This window comes from Callorhinchus milii, unplaced genomic scaffold (genome assembly GCF_018977255.1).
Source record: "Callorhinchus milii isolate IMCB2004 unplaced genomic scaffold, IMCB_Cmil_1.0 Scaffold1, whole genome shotgun sequence".
Taxonomy (NCBI): domain Eukaryota; kingdom Metazoa; phylum Chordata; class Chondrichthyes; order Chimaeriformes; family Callorhinchidae; genus Callorhinchus; species Callorhinchus milii.
In genome coordinates, this window is record NW_024704742.1 from 91,609,911 (window position 1) to 91,625,815 (window position 15,905).

The 15,905-nt window shown below is 44.8% G+C and overlaps 1 long non-coding RNA gene across 1 annotated transcript; it reads right to left on the reverse strand.

The window, feature by feature from the left end:
• Window positions 1-3,897: 3,897 nt before the first annotated feature.
• On the reverse strand, window positions 3,898-14,578 carry LOC103178066. Its single transcript, XR_487798.2, has 3 exons — window positions 14,361-14,578; window positions 11,052-11,209; window positions 3,898-4,159 (listed from the first exon to the last, which is right to left on the reverse strand). It is a non-coding gene; the product is annotated as an uncharacterized LOC103178066 (long non-coding RNA).
• Between the last annotated feature and the right edge of the window lie 1,327 nt (window positions 14,579-15,905).

A 15,905-nucleotide genomic window follows, 5' to 3' on the forward strand; every position in this document is an offset into this window, starting at 1 on the left:
CAGGGTGAGGGGAGGGAAGGGAGGGAGCGAGGAGGAGGAAGAGAGTCGAGAGGGGAGCTGAAGACACGGTCAAAGAGAAAGGTCTTGAGACCGGCCTTGAAGGAGGAAAGGGAGGAGGCGGCGAAGGCACTGGGGGATGGAGTTCCAGAGCCTGGGGGCTGAGAGGCTGAAGGCCCGACCACCGATGGTAGGGCGGTTGGGGCGGGGGATGTGGAGCAAACCGGAGCCAGAGGAACGGAGGGTACGGGCAGGTAGGTAGGGGGATAGTAGGTCGGAGAGGTAGGAGGGAGCAAGGCCGTGAATGGCCTTGTAGGTGAGGATGAGGATCTTGAATTCAATCCTCTGGGGGATGGGGAGCCAGTGGAGGCGAGCGAAGGTGGGAGTGATGTGGTCCCGAAGCCTGGTGCGGGACAGTACACGAGCTGCAGAGTTCTGAATGACCTGCAGCTTGTGGAGGGAGGGGCCGGGAAGGCCGACGAGGAGAGAGTTCCCATAGTCCAGCCTTGAGGTGACAAAGGCGTGGACCAGAGTTTCAGCAGCGTGAGGGGTGAGGTAATGCCGTAGTCTGGAGATGTTCCGGAGGTGATGGAAGGCGGTGCCAGTTGTGGTGCGGATGTGAGGGAGAAAGGACAGCCCAGGGTCGAATAAAAAGCTTAGTCAAAGCTTTCAGTACAATAGTGTTGGAACTTCCAGTTTTTAAATGATGTTGAGCTTGTTGTTTTAAACAGACTCAATTTGGTCCAAACCAATACTTTTTTTCCATTTTTCTGCAAAATGTTTTTTGAAGGGAACTTCTTCCTCTTGCTTCTGCAATTTCTCACCTGCAATTTCTCTTTTCTTAGCCAGGCACTATGTATCTAACTAGAAATAAGTGGCTGCAGGTGGCGAGCTAGGTGTCTAACATGTGGAAACCAATCACTATTCTTAAGAGAATATCCCCAATATTCTAGGTGCGGTCTCACCAAGGCCTTATACAACTGCAGCAAGACTTCCCTACTCTTGTACTCTAACCCTTTTGCAACGAACAGCAACATGATATTAGCCTTCCTGCATTCACTGCACTTTACAGTGAATCATCTAAAGTACATTGATCCATTTTCCTGTTGTGAAGGTGTTACATGAAATAAAAGGATTATCATTATCTATCCTCATCATAGTGAGCGTCAACATTCACTTGTCTTCAGCTGGTTTTAGCTGGCATACTGCAGACTATTTGCTGAGCCTTAAATTTACTCAAGAATAGTTTTAAAAGAACCCTGTTACCTTTTTAAGACTGTGGGTGTCGCTGTTGCACAATGAAGCAGCACTACCAAGATACATGTGTACTGTGTCGAGAGGTGCTGTTCGTCAATGGCCCAGTAATTTATTTGCAGTATTTTACAGTGAAACTATTTCAATGATTAATCTTTCCCCAACTCACCTCACTCAGCTCCCACCCATAGCTCCGGTGCTCAGCCAGAATTGTCAAGCATTCTGGACGTCCTCCCAACATGAAAGGCCCTAAATAATTGTAAATCATATAGTATTATTGTTGTATTTTCATTTAGCTTGGATTATGTTAGTGCCACAGATGTCTTATTTGACTACAGATCTGAAATTCTGTGTCATGTTGTATTAAGGAAATATTTTGAAAGTAACATTAGATGAAACGTGTGGGGTGTTGAATGCTATGGGTTTGCTTTCTCACATCCTCCCTCAATTCCTGAATGAAACCCAATTAACCGCATATCGAATGTGTCAAAGTCTTCAGTAGATCTTAACTCCTCACCCATGTCAACCCTTTCACGTGCCTGGGGCATTACCAGGCTGTGGTCTAAGTGATTTTTCTTTGACTTTGATTCCTCACCTCTGCAATGCCCCTTGTACCATCAGCGGCCTCCCCCCGCTTTCCTTGCAAGACCCCTTTTCTGGGTGAGTGCTTTGTTGTGTGCCACCCTGCAGGACTCAGTGGTCATGTGTTCCACAACAATAATAATCTTTACATTTAGAAAAATGCCTTTCACTTCGAGAGGACATCTCAAATGGCTTCACAATATACTGTACCGCAAAGTGGAGCACCTGTATCTGAGGGTAATCTGGGTCTGTAGTGCTGGGGGAGGAAGGAGTGTGTGGAGTCCTGTAGCTTAGTGGTTAGACCACTCGCCTCACAAGCAAGAGGATCTGAGTTCAATTCCCGAGCAGGGCAAAACGTTGGGCACATTTTCTTACTCCACACACTTCTGTTTACCTAGCAGTAAGTAGGAACCTGATTTATAGTTGATTGGTGGATTGCTTTTCCGCGGATAATAATCCCTTAAAAAAATAATTGGTCACTGTCGTGCGCAATTGGCTACCAGGTGTTGCCCACAAAATATAGGGTCAATTAATTTTACAATATATTCTATGAAGCACTTTGTGATGTCTCGAAGTTGTGATAAGGCACTACAGCAAATGCAAGGATTATTATTATTATTATTATATTATAGAAGGTGGTCCAAGGAGGGCACAATAACGATCATCATCCTTGAGGTGGGATTCAGTAAGGTGGTGGATGGGTTGGGGAAGAACCCTACTCTCTACTGGTGTGTCCCCAGGGGAGTCCAATAGTGCCTGTGAAGAGGTTGCTCTTGAAGCAGATACCATTAGTATTTCATTACTTAATTGGAGCTAAATGTGCAGTAACCTTAATCTTGCACACTTTTGTCTCAATGCGTCTTTTCTGCCTCCTCCCAATCTCCTCCCAGCCTCCTTGGCCTCTGCTCCAAAGATGAGCTTCTCATTTACAATAAAGATAAGTATTGCATTTGCCTAAAATACACAATCACTATAATTTACAGTATGTCCTGTGAAGCTCAATCATGGCTTTGTCATATCCTGCTTAGATTTTTTGCCGGTCTCCCTAGCTCCACCATTCACAAGCTGCAACTCATCCAAAACTTCGTCCCTGCATCCTCACCCATGCTAAACTCTGCATAGCCATTATCCAATCCTCACACGTCTCCACTGGTTACTTGCTTAATTTCAATGTCCTCATCCACCCATACCCAGGACCTTCTTATCTCTCTGATCTTCTCCTGTCCCACTCCTCTCCGCTCAGTTAACACAAGCTGGACGTGTGCGCCCTACACTAAACATGGACAGGAGCGATAAGTACAAAGAACTATTAAATTTAGCTCAACAATGTTTCAGATTGTGACAGTTAAAGAATTCTGTAATTATACAGCCACTGGTGAAATCCATGAAGAACAAATCAATTCAGTTAAGCAATTGAGTTTCATTTCTAAGCTAGTCGCAGGGCTGTCTGTCAACATCTTACTTTATTGAATTTTAGCAGTTTTCAACCTGCTGCCTGAATGGAACATGTTGTTAGTGGAGCAGGGAGGACGGGCCGGGTGGGGCAGGGGGGATAGGGAGCAGAAAGAAAGAGATAGAAAGCTGACATCAACTTATTGGTTTTAATTAGATCATGGCCGCCCATCGGGAAAATTCAGTGACACGTTAATAGCAAACCAACACAGCCTTTGGGCAGCTAAGGGATGCACATTGACTCAATGTCCTAAGTCGCTCAGTTTTAATAGTTGACATTCGCGTGGCTCTGATTCAAATTGTTTACTGTGCTGCAGAGTTGAACTGTGACTTGGAATCACATTCATTGAATAAAGACCTACTGTCTTGTTCCAAAACATAGACAAACGGAGGCGGATAGATAGACAGACTGAACATGTCATTTTTCTAATTTGTCTGGATCTGAATAATAAATCACTGATTTCGAACCAGTCTCATTCTCTTATTCAATTGAAATGAGAGGAAAGCAATATTACCACCAATGCTTTCATTGGTTTTTATACTGTAATGATTCTTGTCTGGTTTTTCTGTCAAGCAGTTATGAATGTCGTTTAGGAAATGTTGATGGCAATGTTTTAAAAAAAAGCAGTTTATTCATTTTTTCCAAGCCTTCAGCCCATGCTGTACATACCATTCTCCCAGCAAGAGTGCTGGCATCCTTCATGTCAGAAGTCTATCTTCCAACATCTCTGAATGAAATAGCCTGTGGTACATGTGTAATACTGCTGCTAGCTGGCTCTCTCTTTGCTGCTGCAGAGAAAGCTGGTAGTGTCAGACCTGGGCACCTTCCCAGCAGAGATGAGAGGTGAGTGTGCGAATATTCATTGTTGAGTACCTGGATATGAGGAAAGCATTGATTGGCACATTAGAGAAGCTTATTCTTAGAACAAACATTAGTGTTTTCCTTTACATTCATACCAGCACAAGAAAATATATATTATCGGCCCATCACACCTGTTCCTTTTCCAGGCCATGCAAAGCCCCTATTTATTCTGTCTCTGGAGAAAATGCTGCAAAGATGTTCTGTGTTTCTCAAAGATATTCGATTAGCCCTCCCTCCCCAATCCTGAATATTTACTTGAAAGCAATTAGTCAGTTTTGTTGAACAGATAATGTCATTTGTACCTGAAAGCACATGGTTAAGTTAGTTTGGAAGCAGCTTCCAATGTTGATGACAGCTTGGCTTTTATCATCTTTCTGGCTTCTGTAACCGCTGTTTCACAGTATGAGCTCTGTTCCAGAAATCCCCTATCATTTATGATCAGGAAAGACTTCCACAGGGGATGTTTGTGGCTTTATTTTGTGCAGATGCTTCCCAGGGACTGCACAAGATGCTCATAGTTTAAGATCCCCTGAAATACCAAGGATAATCTAAGGGCTCAATATATTTCATAGGTGATTCTATGGGAAAATGGCTATAAACTTAATGGCTCTTTTCAACCCTGTGCTAAACCTATGGACTCTGACTGAGGAATGGTACAATGCTTCACGTTTCTGTACATGATTGTCCGTTAGGAACATTTTCAGTGGGACAAAACAGTGCTATCGGCTTTTTGAACCACAGGTGATGCTTTACAACAACAACAAAATTACATTTGTAAAGCACCTTTCACGGCGGGAGGATGTCCCAAGGCGCTGAACAGTCGGGGAACAGGACCCGAGCGTGGAGGGCCATGGTTGGGATGAGGAAGGGCAGAGAGGTAGGAGGGCGGCTGAAAGCACGGTCGAAAAGGAGGGTCTTGAGTCATGCTTTGGAAGGAGGAAAAAGAGGGAGCAAAGCGAAGGGAATGGGGGATGGAGTTCCAAAGGGTGGGGCAGAGAGGCTGAAAGCTCGGCCGCCGATGGTAGGGGAGGTCGGGCGGGAGACATGGGGCAGGACGGAGCCGGCTGAATGGAGGGGGCGGACAGGTTGATAAGATGTTAGCAGGTCAGAGAGGTAGGAGAAGCAAGGCCATGGAGGGCCTTGAAAGTGAGGATGAGGATTTTGAATTCTATCCTCTGAGGGATGGGGAGCCAGTGGAGCCGGGCGAGGGTGGGGGTGATGGTGTCACGGAGCCTGATGTGGGAGAGGACATGAGCTGCAGAGTTCTGGATGAGCTGCAGCTTGTGGAGGGAAGATTTGGGGAGCCGACAAGGAGGGAGTTTTCTTAGTTGAGTTTTGAGGTAACGAATGCATGTATGAGGTTTTCAACGGCCTGGCGGTTGAGGCAATGTTGTAGATATGGGGAAGAAAGGACAGTTGAGGGTCGGACAACATGCCAGGTTTCTGACTAGTTGGGTGGGGTGGAGTGTACATCCGTGTATGCTGATGCTGCCTGAGGTGCGGAGGTGCTGGAGTGAGCCAATCAGCAGGGCCTCGGTCTTGCTGACATTCAGCTGTAGAAAGTTGGCTCTCAACCAGGACTTGATGGCTTGACAGGCAGTCTGTCAGTTGTCCTGGAATCGAGAGTGGAGGCAGAGAGATAGAGTTGGTGTCATCTGCGCACATGTGGAACTTGACCCCATGCATACAGTATCACCCGAGGAAAATTATAAAGGTCTTGCTGGATTGCTGTATGTTGTTCAGTGCAACAAAGGGGAGGAAGCCTATTCTGTTGAATGTGAATGAATGCTGAGAGCTAGTGACTTGAAATAAGTTGGAGTTGTGAAGTTGGGCTGGTTCCTGGAGAACTTTGAAAAGTCAGGGGGTTGTAGGGGCCAGGGGGTGAGGTAATGATGGTTGTTTTGAAAGGGAAGAATAGAAGGCACTGGTGGAAGATAATAACAATAATAATAATAATTCTTACATTTGGTAGAGCACCTTTGCCCATCTGAAGGACTTCTTAAAGCGTTTCACAGGAATTATTGTGCAGGGGAGGAACTGTGTATTTGTTAGCAAATGCAGCAGTACAATTACACACAAAATGTCCCACAAACAGCCATGAAATGAAAAAACACTCTTATTTGGGGGATTGTTGACCAGGACACCGGGAGAAACTCCCTTCTCTATTCAAATAGTGCAGTTGGATGTTTAATTTCCACCTGACAGTCAGATGGGACCTCGGTTTCATAGAAATTTGGGAAGGACTGACTATATCACATAAAGAAATTTTGATCCACAACATTCCAATAGTGGCCTCATCATTTATTATGTAAGGTTAGAATATCTTGACTTGGCTTGTAAACAAATGATCTTGACCAAGTATCCTGATACAATAAGCCTTATTTATGATGACAACAGCGACTAATCTTATTCACAAATGCTAAGCGCGAGAAATTCATGTATTAGAAAAGAAACAGGAATTTAGATTGGTCATGTTATTTGGGGAATGAATTAAGATAACGTATGGAACTCGTTACCCCAAAGGGCTGTTGACGCTCAGTCCTTGAACATATTCAAGACTGAGATAGATAGATTTCTTATTGCAAAAGGGTTTAAGGGATATGGGGATAAGGCAAGGTTAGGTTATTAGCTGGAGTTAGATTAGAGGATCAGCCATGATTGAATGGCGAGGCAGGCTCGAAGGGCCGAATGGCCTACTCCTGCTCCTACATGTTATGTAAGACGAATATATGTAAATTCACGTGCAAAATTCCTGTGAGCCTGGCTTTGCTATGTTTTGTGGGAGGAGTTGTTTAACATAGAAAATTGCAATAAGGTTCATTGTTATTATTATTATTGTATTTTAGAGGAACATCAGCACTGTATATATAAATTCTTTGGAATATGTATGTGTACTGGAATAAGACACCCAACTCTCTCTCTGCCTCAACCTTCAATTCCAGGACAGTGCTGTTCTGACCGATTGTCTGTAGGACATCAAGTCCTGGATGAGAGCTAACTTTCTCCAGTTGAATGTCGATAAGAGCTCTCCAGCTTGGCTCCCGTTAGTGCCTTCTCACCTTAGTATCAATTTACATATATGCACTCACCACATCATGGAGCCAGTGCGTAAGTTTGGTGTCTTGTTTAACTCTCAACTGTCCTCCATTCATCCTTTGACCCATTCTTCTTTCTCCCACACAATGATTAACTGCACATCTCTCCTCATGCTGGTCTTAACATTTAATTTTATACAGAATTGTAAAAAAAATCTTCAATTTAGTCTTCAATTGGAAGCTGTTTCTGGCAGCTGTTTACTTCTTTAAAAGAACTAGCTTCCAAATTAAGACTCATTCTGCATAATCCTAAATTTTAAGAGAAAATTTTAACAAGCATTTTGGTCTTTTGAACCTCAAACCTATACTGCTCAACCTGTTATTCTGAGTGATTTAATTGGTGATTGTGGAAATGGGATTTTTATTTCTGCCACTGTCAGACCACAGGAAACGTTCTCAAATCTGATAATATGATGGTATTGGCAGTGGCTTTATTTTTAAACAAAATAAAGATTATCAAGTTCTTGTTTATACAGCCGGTTCTCACACACAATCCTTGTGCACGTTCAAAAATGTGGCCTTTACAGGCCATTTTTGGAGTTTGAAGCAATGCTTTCATTGTTTATGGCCTGTATTACAACAACAACTTGCATTTATACAGCGTGCTTCACATAGGATAGCATCTTGGAGCCCCGTACAGTGATGCGGTTGGATGGTGAGCAAGGGAAAATGGGGAGGTGACCATATTCGTGTTCGAAGAGGTGGGTTTTAAGGTAGCAAAGGTAGATAAAAATGGGCGAGGCGGAATGATTGAGGCAGGGTGTTCCAGAGATAAGCGTGTAGTGACTGAAGGTTCAGCCACTGATGGTGTCGCACAGGGGAATAGGGGTGTGCAGCAGATCTGTGTTAGCTGAGTGGAAGGGCCAGGCAGAGGAGTATTATACCAGCAGGTCAGAGTGGAAGGGAGGTACTAGATATGAAGGGACTTGTATGTCTTGATAAGGATATTCAAATTGATTCTTTCAGACATGGGGAATCAGTGGAGCCTGGCAAGGATTGGGGTGATGGTGGTGTGGAGTTTGGTATGGGTGAGCATGTGGGTGGCAGAGTTTTGTATTAGCTAGACCTTGTGAATGCTGGAAATGGGGAGATCAGCAACTGATGCATTAGAGAGTGAGTTTATGACAATCCTAGTTTGCATACAAATTGAGTTACAATTGATACATGTATTATGTATGTTGAATCTTGTTACACAAGTTGCCCTGTCCTGAGCTATTGGACACAGGATTTACTGATTGAGTAGCTGCCACCAACTGCAATTTTGACCTTCGCTGTGAATTTAGTAACTTGGCCTTTGGATAGAGTGTTATCGCAAACCCCCTTTATGATAGGAACACTCCAAGACGTTCTCCTAAAATCAACAATATAAGTGCAAATTACTGTTATAGTCTGAATATCTACAAAATGTCAGTCTTAAAGCAAAGACTTTGCTCATAACAAACAAGGGATAACATCTGTGTGTTTCGTAAAGACTGGGACACACGTTGACAAAGGTAAGGGTAGGGAAGGGCGCAGTGAATGTTAGTGTCAAAATCTTAATACGGAATACTTTAGATGATGGATAGGAACTTTAGATGATCGATACCATGAGCTGTATATTGCCTTGCACCTGGTTCCACTTGATCTATGCAGATATTTCATTTTGGCTGCAAGGGCTGCAAAAGGTTGGGCTGTAAGCGCAAAAGATTGTTTGGCAAGGACAAGGCTGTGTAATGTGAGTTGGGCTGCAAAGTTTATTGCTAAAAGCTCTGATGGCAAAATAGCTATAAAATGTACTGAGCTGTTAATTAACCATGCACTCCCCATGTGCACAGTGGGAGTTACAGTATTTACTTACATGTTAGTTTAACATCTAAGAGTCCCGGAGCTGCCAAGCAGGACTTTCCTATTAGACTGGTACAATGCCCAGTTTCTTCTTGTGGTTCTTCAGGGATCATTTAACGCTCAATATGCCTATTGGGCTGACAGTTTAATTCTTACTGAATCAGTGCAGAAAATATATTCTCTTAGGATTATCCCTATCCAGAATGAATTCCAATTTGTGTTAATTTCCTTCTGGAGGGTGTTGCTGTTTGTTGAGCACTTAGAAAACGCTGAACCGTATGTAGAATGGGATTTTCTATTATAAGCATATATCGTCATTGTCGGAGGAGCACCCTTGCTGGATGCACAAGGAGGTACAGAGCAAAACCCAAATCATTCAGCGAGTGAGGAAGACCAGTTAAATCAATGTTCAGAAGTTCCCAATTGCATATTCATATTCAATTTGTTCTTCACATAGTATGTTTAAGATTATTATTATGTTTCAGTGCTCTGAGACGCAATCCTGCATGAAGGGTGCTATATAAAGGCAAATTATTGTATGTGGAGATGAATCTTTTGCTTATGTCACATATACAATGATATTTCTGCAAATAGCCACAGTGTTCAGACTAAAGTTTCTTCCTACTTCTGGAAGTTGCACTTAAAGGGAACGTCTGCTATGGTTTCTTATGGCAGTGACTGCTGTTTCTGACCATGACTCCTCAACACCGGCTGTCTCCTGCATGTACTGCCTCTCTCTCCAGGTTGTCGACACCTTAATCACATCTTAACTACTTGAACACCCTGCTCGACAGACTCCTCAACTCCTCTCTACACATGCTGCTTACGAACTCTGCAGCCAATGCCCTCTCTCACACCAGGCTCCATGAGCTCACTTGGCTGCACTAGCTCTTCATTCACAGTGGATTGAATTCAAGATCCTTGTCCTTGCAATTAAATCTGGCTATGTTCTAGCCCCATCCTACTTCTGCAACTACCTGAAAGCCTAACGCTCAGACCGCTCCCTCCACTTAGCGAAGCCCATCCTGCTTCATGTTCCCTGCCGGACCTGCCCCACCATCGGCGGTTGGTCTTTCAGCCGTTCTGCCCCACTCTATGGAACTGAATTCCAGAGACCCTTCACCTCACACCCTCCCTCCCCACCTTTAGAGTCCACCTTTCTTTCTGACCTCAATTTTAATCATCTTTCCCGTGAAGCACTTTGAGGCCTACTCCCAACGTGAAAGTCTCTATACACTTTATACACTAAGGCTCTTTACTTACCTGCCCGTACCCTCCATTCCTCTGGTCTGCTCCACAGCCCCGCCCCAACCGCCCTACCATCGGTGGCCGGGCCTTCAGCCTCTCAGCCCCGAGGCTCTGGAACTCTATCCCCCAGTGCCTTCGCCTTACCTCCTCCCTTTCCTCCTTCAAGGCCGGTCTCAAGACCTTTCTCTTTGACCGTGTCTTCAGCTCCCCTCTCGACTCTCTACCCCCTCTTCGCTCCCTCCCTCCCTTCCCTCCCCTCACCCTGACCATTTCCCCCCTGCTCGAGTCCTGACCCAACTGTACAGCGCCTTGGGACGTTCTCCCGACGTGAAAGGCGCTCTATAAATGAAATCTTGTTGTTGTATATAAATATAAAATTGTTTTTGTCGTTCTCCCGATGTCCTAGCCAACAATCCATCAGATAAAATTAATCATTCACCTCATGGCTGTTTGTGGGACATTGCATTGTGCAGATTAGTTTCCACAATCACCTTAAAATACACAATCACTAAATTTTACAGTGAATCCTGTGAAACCTTTGAGGTGTCCTGCTAGCATGAAAGGGGCTATATGAAATGCAAGATTATTATTATAATTGCATTATAGCTTGTTCCTTTTTCCACTAGCTTCGCACCTTTGAGCTGCTCAAGGACAAAGGGTGGTGTTCAGTGCCTCTGCCAGAAGAGATTGAAAAGTTAATTGTTTTAAAAAAATGTTGTTGACTATAAAATAAGTACCTGGACTCAGTGCAGGTCCACCTAGTTAAGGGCAATCCTGAAAGACAAGGTGCTGTGTCTTGGGTTAACCAATTCTGGTAGTAAAAATCATTTCACTGGGTTGATATTTGTCAGATGAAAGTTCACCAACCATAACTTCTGGGTCACAACCCCGCATTCTGAAAGATTAAAGATTATTACCAAATGCACAAATGATTATCGTAAGTTATCCAGAAGGAATAACCTGTCATAAACAAAGTCAAAGCAGACCCTTTTAATGGTAAACTGCATCAGAGCGACTTTATGAACATCACAATGGCTAGTGAATCTTTGATAACTTTTTAAAAATATATTCAAACAGGAATCTGTATTAATCTGGTTAAAACTGCCCTACCACTTTGGGGCAGGCAGAAGAGGTGGAAATTGAGTGAGGGAGTGCTTAAAATTAGTAAGGGAAATACAAAATTGAAAGCTTGTGGTTTCACTGTGCCAGAAACTGCTGTGAATACGATTTGCCTTCTGGTACTATTGATTTGTTGATGATGACCAGATATTCCAATGTTTTCCAAAAAAGACACTAGAGTTTAATTTGTTAACAATCAAGAAAACAAAGTGTATTACCTGATGGGAAGCTGCTACGTGATCAATGGTTTATAGACTTGACTCATGAGGGAAAAGTATGTGTCTGACTCATGGGTTAGGTTTGTGAACACTGTTAACCTGCAGCATTATCTGTTTTACAGTAATTAAGTTTGAACACCTGCTAATAATGGGTGATTTCAACCTGCGCCTAAACTCCTCTTGCTCCCACCTTCTCGGATTTCACTGCCCTCCTCTCCTCCCTAAACCTCACCCTCCACATAAACTCGCTGACCCACAGCCGTAGCCACTCCCTCGACCTCGCCATCGCACATAGCCTTGACATTTCCGACCTGTCAATCACGGACAAGGCCATCTCGGACCATTTCCTCATCTCCTTCTCCTCCCACATCCCCTTCCCCTCTTCCAAGCCCTCCACCATTTTTTTACACCCCTGGAAAAAGCTCCTCACTAAGTCCCTCACAAATGCCCTCTCTTCCTCGGACCCCCTCTCCCTCTGGCCCTCCACCCACAGCGATCCTGATGCAGCTGTCAAGCTGCTCAATGACCATCTCTCCACAACCTTCAATTCCCTGACTCCCTTAAAATACAGGGTCATTTCCAAACCCACCCGCCCACCCCCCCCCCCCCCCCCCCACCCCCCAGTACAATAGGCATCTCCGCTCACTTAAAACACAAACCCGGACATTCGAGCGCAGATGGCATAAATCCAGCCTCATGATTCACTGTGGCTGGAGCACTTCCACACCGACCACCACGCCCTTTCACAGGCCAAAACTGACTTTTACTCCAAAGTCATCCTGGAGTCAAACAACAATCCAAAGACGCTGTTTTCCACCATCCTCACCTCCTTCGTGCACCCCTCAAGCCCCCTCTATCCTCACATCAAACGCCAAGTGTGAAGAGGTCCTAGATTTCTTCGCCTCAAAGATTGAAAACATCTGCTTGGCTGCATCATCCTCCCCACTACCCCATTGTGCCCTTCCACCCCCCCCCCGCCAGACCATCCACACCGCCTTATCTCTCCACTACAGCTACTGCCACTCCCCACTCCTTACATTCCTTTGGCCCCTTTCTCCTTCATCCCTTTCCACACAATCACCCAGATGAAGTTCACCACCTGCTGGCTCAACCCTCTCCCCACCCAGCTGCTGGTCACTCAACCCCCCCATTCTCTCCCCTCTGCTGCCCGACAATGTTAACCAGTCTCTCTCCGCAGGCACTGTTCCACTCCCCCTGAAAACCGCTGTCATTATAGCCCCCTCCTCAAAAAACACACCCTCGATCCCTCTAATCTTTCACACTACCATCCCATCTCGTGGAGTCCTGTAGCTCAGTGGTTAGAGCACTCGCTTTGCAAGTGAGAGACCTGAGTTCAATTCCAGGCAGGTCAGGGCGAAACCTTGGGCAAGTTTCCTTACTCCACACGCCTAATAATAATCCCTCCAAAAAAACAAAACAATAATAAATTGGTCATTTTCAATCTACGACTGTTTGTGGGACATTGCTGTGCGCAATTGGCTGCCGCGTTCGCCCACAAATATACAGTCAATTCACTTTACAGTGTGTTCTGTGAAGCGCTTTGGGACGTCCTCCTGACGTGAAAAGCGCTATATCAAATGCAAGGATTATTATTAAGGATTATTATTATTATTATCTCCAACCTACCCTTCCTTGCCAAAGTCCTGGAACACATTGTTGCAGGTCAACTTCCGTCACACCTCTCCCTCCACTCTCTCCTTGAGCCACTGCAGTCTGGTTTCCGCCCTGTCCACAGCACAGAGACAGCGCTTGACAAAGTCACAAACAACATTCTCTCTATCTGTGACCAGGGCTCCCTCTGCCTCCTCATCCTCCTGGATCTCTCTGCCATGTTCAACACAGTCAACCACGCCATCCTCCTCCATTGCCTCGTTTCCCTCATCTACCTTAGTGGACCCGCACTCGCATAGATCGAGTCCTACTTAACCACTACCTCCATTTTATCTTGGCAAATGGTTTCTCCTCCCGCCCCTGCCCGGTCACCTGTGGGGTACCCAGGGCTCCATCCTTGACCCTCTTCTTTTCCTTATCTATATGCTCCCTCTAGGCGATGTCATCCGCAGACATGGGGTAAACTTCCACATGTATGCGGGTGACACACAAATCTACTTTGCTTCCTCCAGTACCAACTCCTGGTCTGCCAATGATTTAGCAGCTTCTCTGGCAGACATCAGGGCCTGGATGAGTGGAAACTTCCTGCAGCTGAATGTGGACAAGACGGAAGCCATACTCCTTGGCTCCCATCAACGTCTTCACCTTGTGGATCTGAACTCCTCAACCTCCCTGGGCTCTCCCTTACACTCACCGAGCCAATACACAATCTAGGCATCCAGTTCGATCCCCAGCTGACCTTCCTGGCTCAGTCCCTGATGAGGAACGCCTTCCTCCACCTCCCCCACATTGCCCGCCTTTGACTGTACCTTATTCCAAATGCAGGCAAAACCTTGTGCATACGTTTGTCACCTCCCGCCTGGATTACTCAAACGCACTCCTCGCCGGTCTTCCCAGCTTCACTATTCACAAGATCCAGCTCATTCAGAACTCTGCTGCCCACACACTGACCTGGACCAAGCTCCGTACCCACATCTCACCAGTTCTGGCCAGGCTCCACTGGCTCCCCATCACCGGATCGACTTCAAGATCCTCACACTCGTGTTCAAATCTCTTCACTCTCTGGCACCTTCCTACCTCTCCTCATTCCCCAATCCACCACTCGGCACCTCTGCTCGACTGGCACCAGCCTCCTGCTTGTCCCTCGTGCCTCTGCTACACCATCGTAGGTCACGCTTTCAGCTTTCAGCCATTACATCCCCAAACTCTGGAACACTCTCCTTCAATTCCTCCGCCTTGTCGCCTCTCTCCCCTTTTTCAAGTCCCACCTAAAAACCTTCCTTTTTGACCGTGCTTACAGTCATCCCTCCCACCTCTGGCTCTGAGTAAGGCTCCGCCATTGTTAAGTGCTCTGAGACCCTATTTGGTGAGCGCTATATAAGTGCAAGCTGTTGTCGTTGTTGTTGAACTAGCCTCATTCTGAACTAATGATTTATTTTCTCTTACTGATAAAAAATAATACTTTACAGATAAACATTACAGAGCGAGTTTCACATTCCAAACACTTATTTCTCTCTCTTGTGAATCTGTTAAAGGTCTTTCCAACGTTCAGAATATACACTTCTTAATCTCCTTTGGATGTTCAGGTGAACGTTAAAGATCCCATGGCACTGCTGTATAACAAAAAGAGAAGGGATTTTCTCCTGGTATCCTGGTCAATATTTTCCCAGATAAAATTGGTCATTCACTTCATGGCAATTTGTATTGCAGGATATTTCTGTGTGCAAATTAACTGCCGTGTTTACCACATTATGGTAAATCCTGTGAAGTACTATGAAACATCCTGACATGAAAAAGATGCTATATCAAATGCAAGGATTATGATATTATTATTGTTGTTATTATTATTATTATCTGGCTTGTGTTAAATATAGAAACAAACTAATAGGGTTTGTGAAAGAGTAGTCCTGGGCTTTCATCAAAGAAAGAGCAAATTTGCACCACAAATTGAAATCAAACAAGTGTCTTATTTAAACCAACATAAAGACTATCCTCACAGCAACATTGGAAGCATCTTCTTTGTACCAGGAGAGAAACCTCACTGATCTTTCTGCTGCACCGTGGGTATAGAGTTTCTCTCATCCATCCATGCAGCACTGGTCTTGGGGAAAACTCCTCAAAATAACTGACGTATTGGTCCATTATATAATGAATGGTTTATAGTCTTGACTCATGGGACAAAAGCATGTGTCTGACTCATGGGTTCAGCTCGTGACTACTGTTAACAGTACCTTTATTTGGTTTCCAGTGATTACATTAGAGCTAGCCACATTTTGAAAAATGAGCATCAGCCCAACTCATTGGTAGCATCAGAAGGTTGTGGATTCAAGCCCCACATTGGGATTTTGAACTCACAGCCTAGGTTGACACTCCAACACAGAGCCAATGGACTGTTGTTTGTTAGATGATTGTTGTATTGTCTTAATTTGAAAGAAGACCTGTAGCTCAGTGGTTAGAGCACACACCTCGCAAGTGAGAGACCTGGGTTCAATTCCCAGCAGTTTGAAACCTTGGGCGAGTTTTCTTACTCCACACGTCTGATAATAATCCCTCAAGAAAAAAACCCAATCATAAATTGGTCACTTCAATCCACAACTGTTTGTGAGACATTGATGTGCGCAA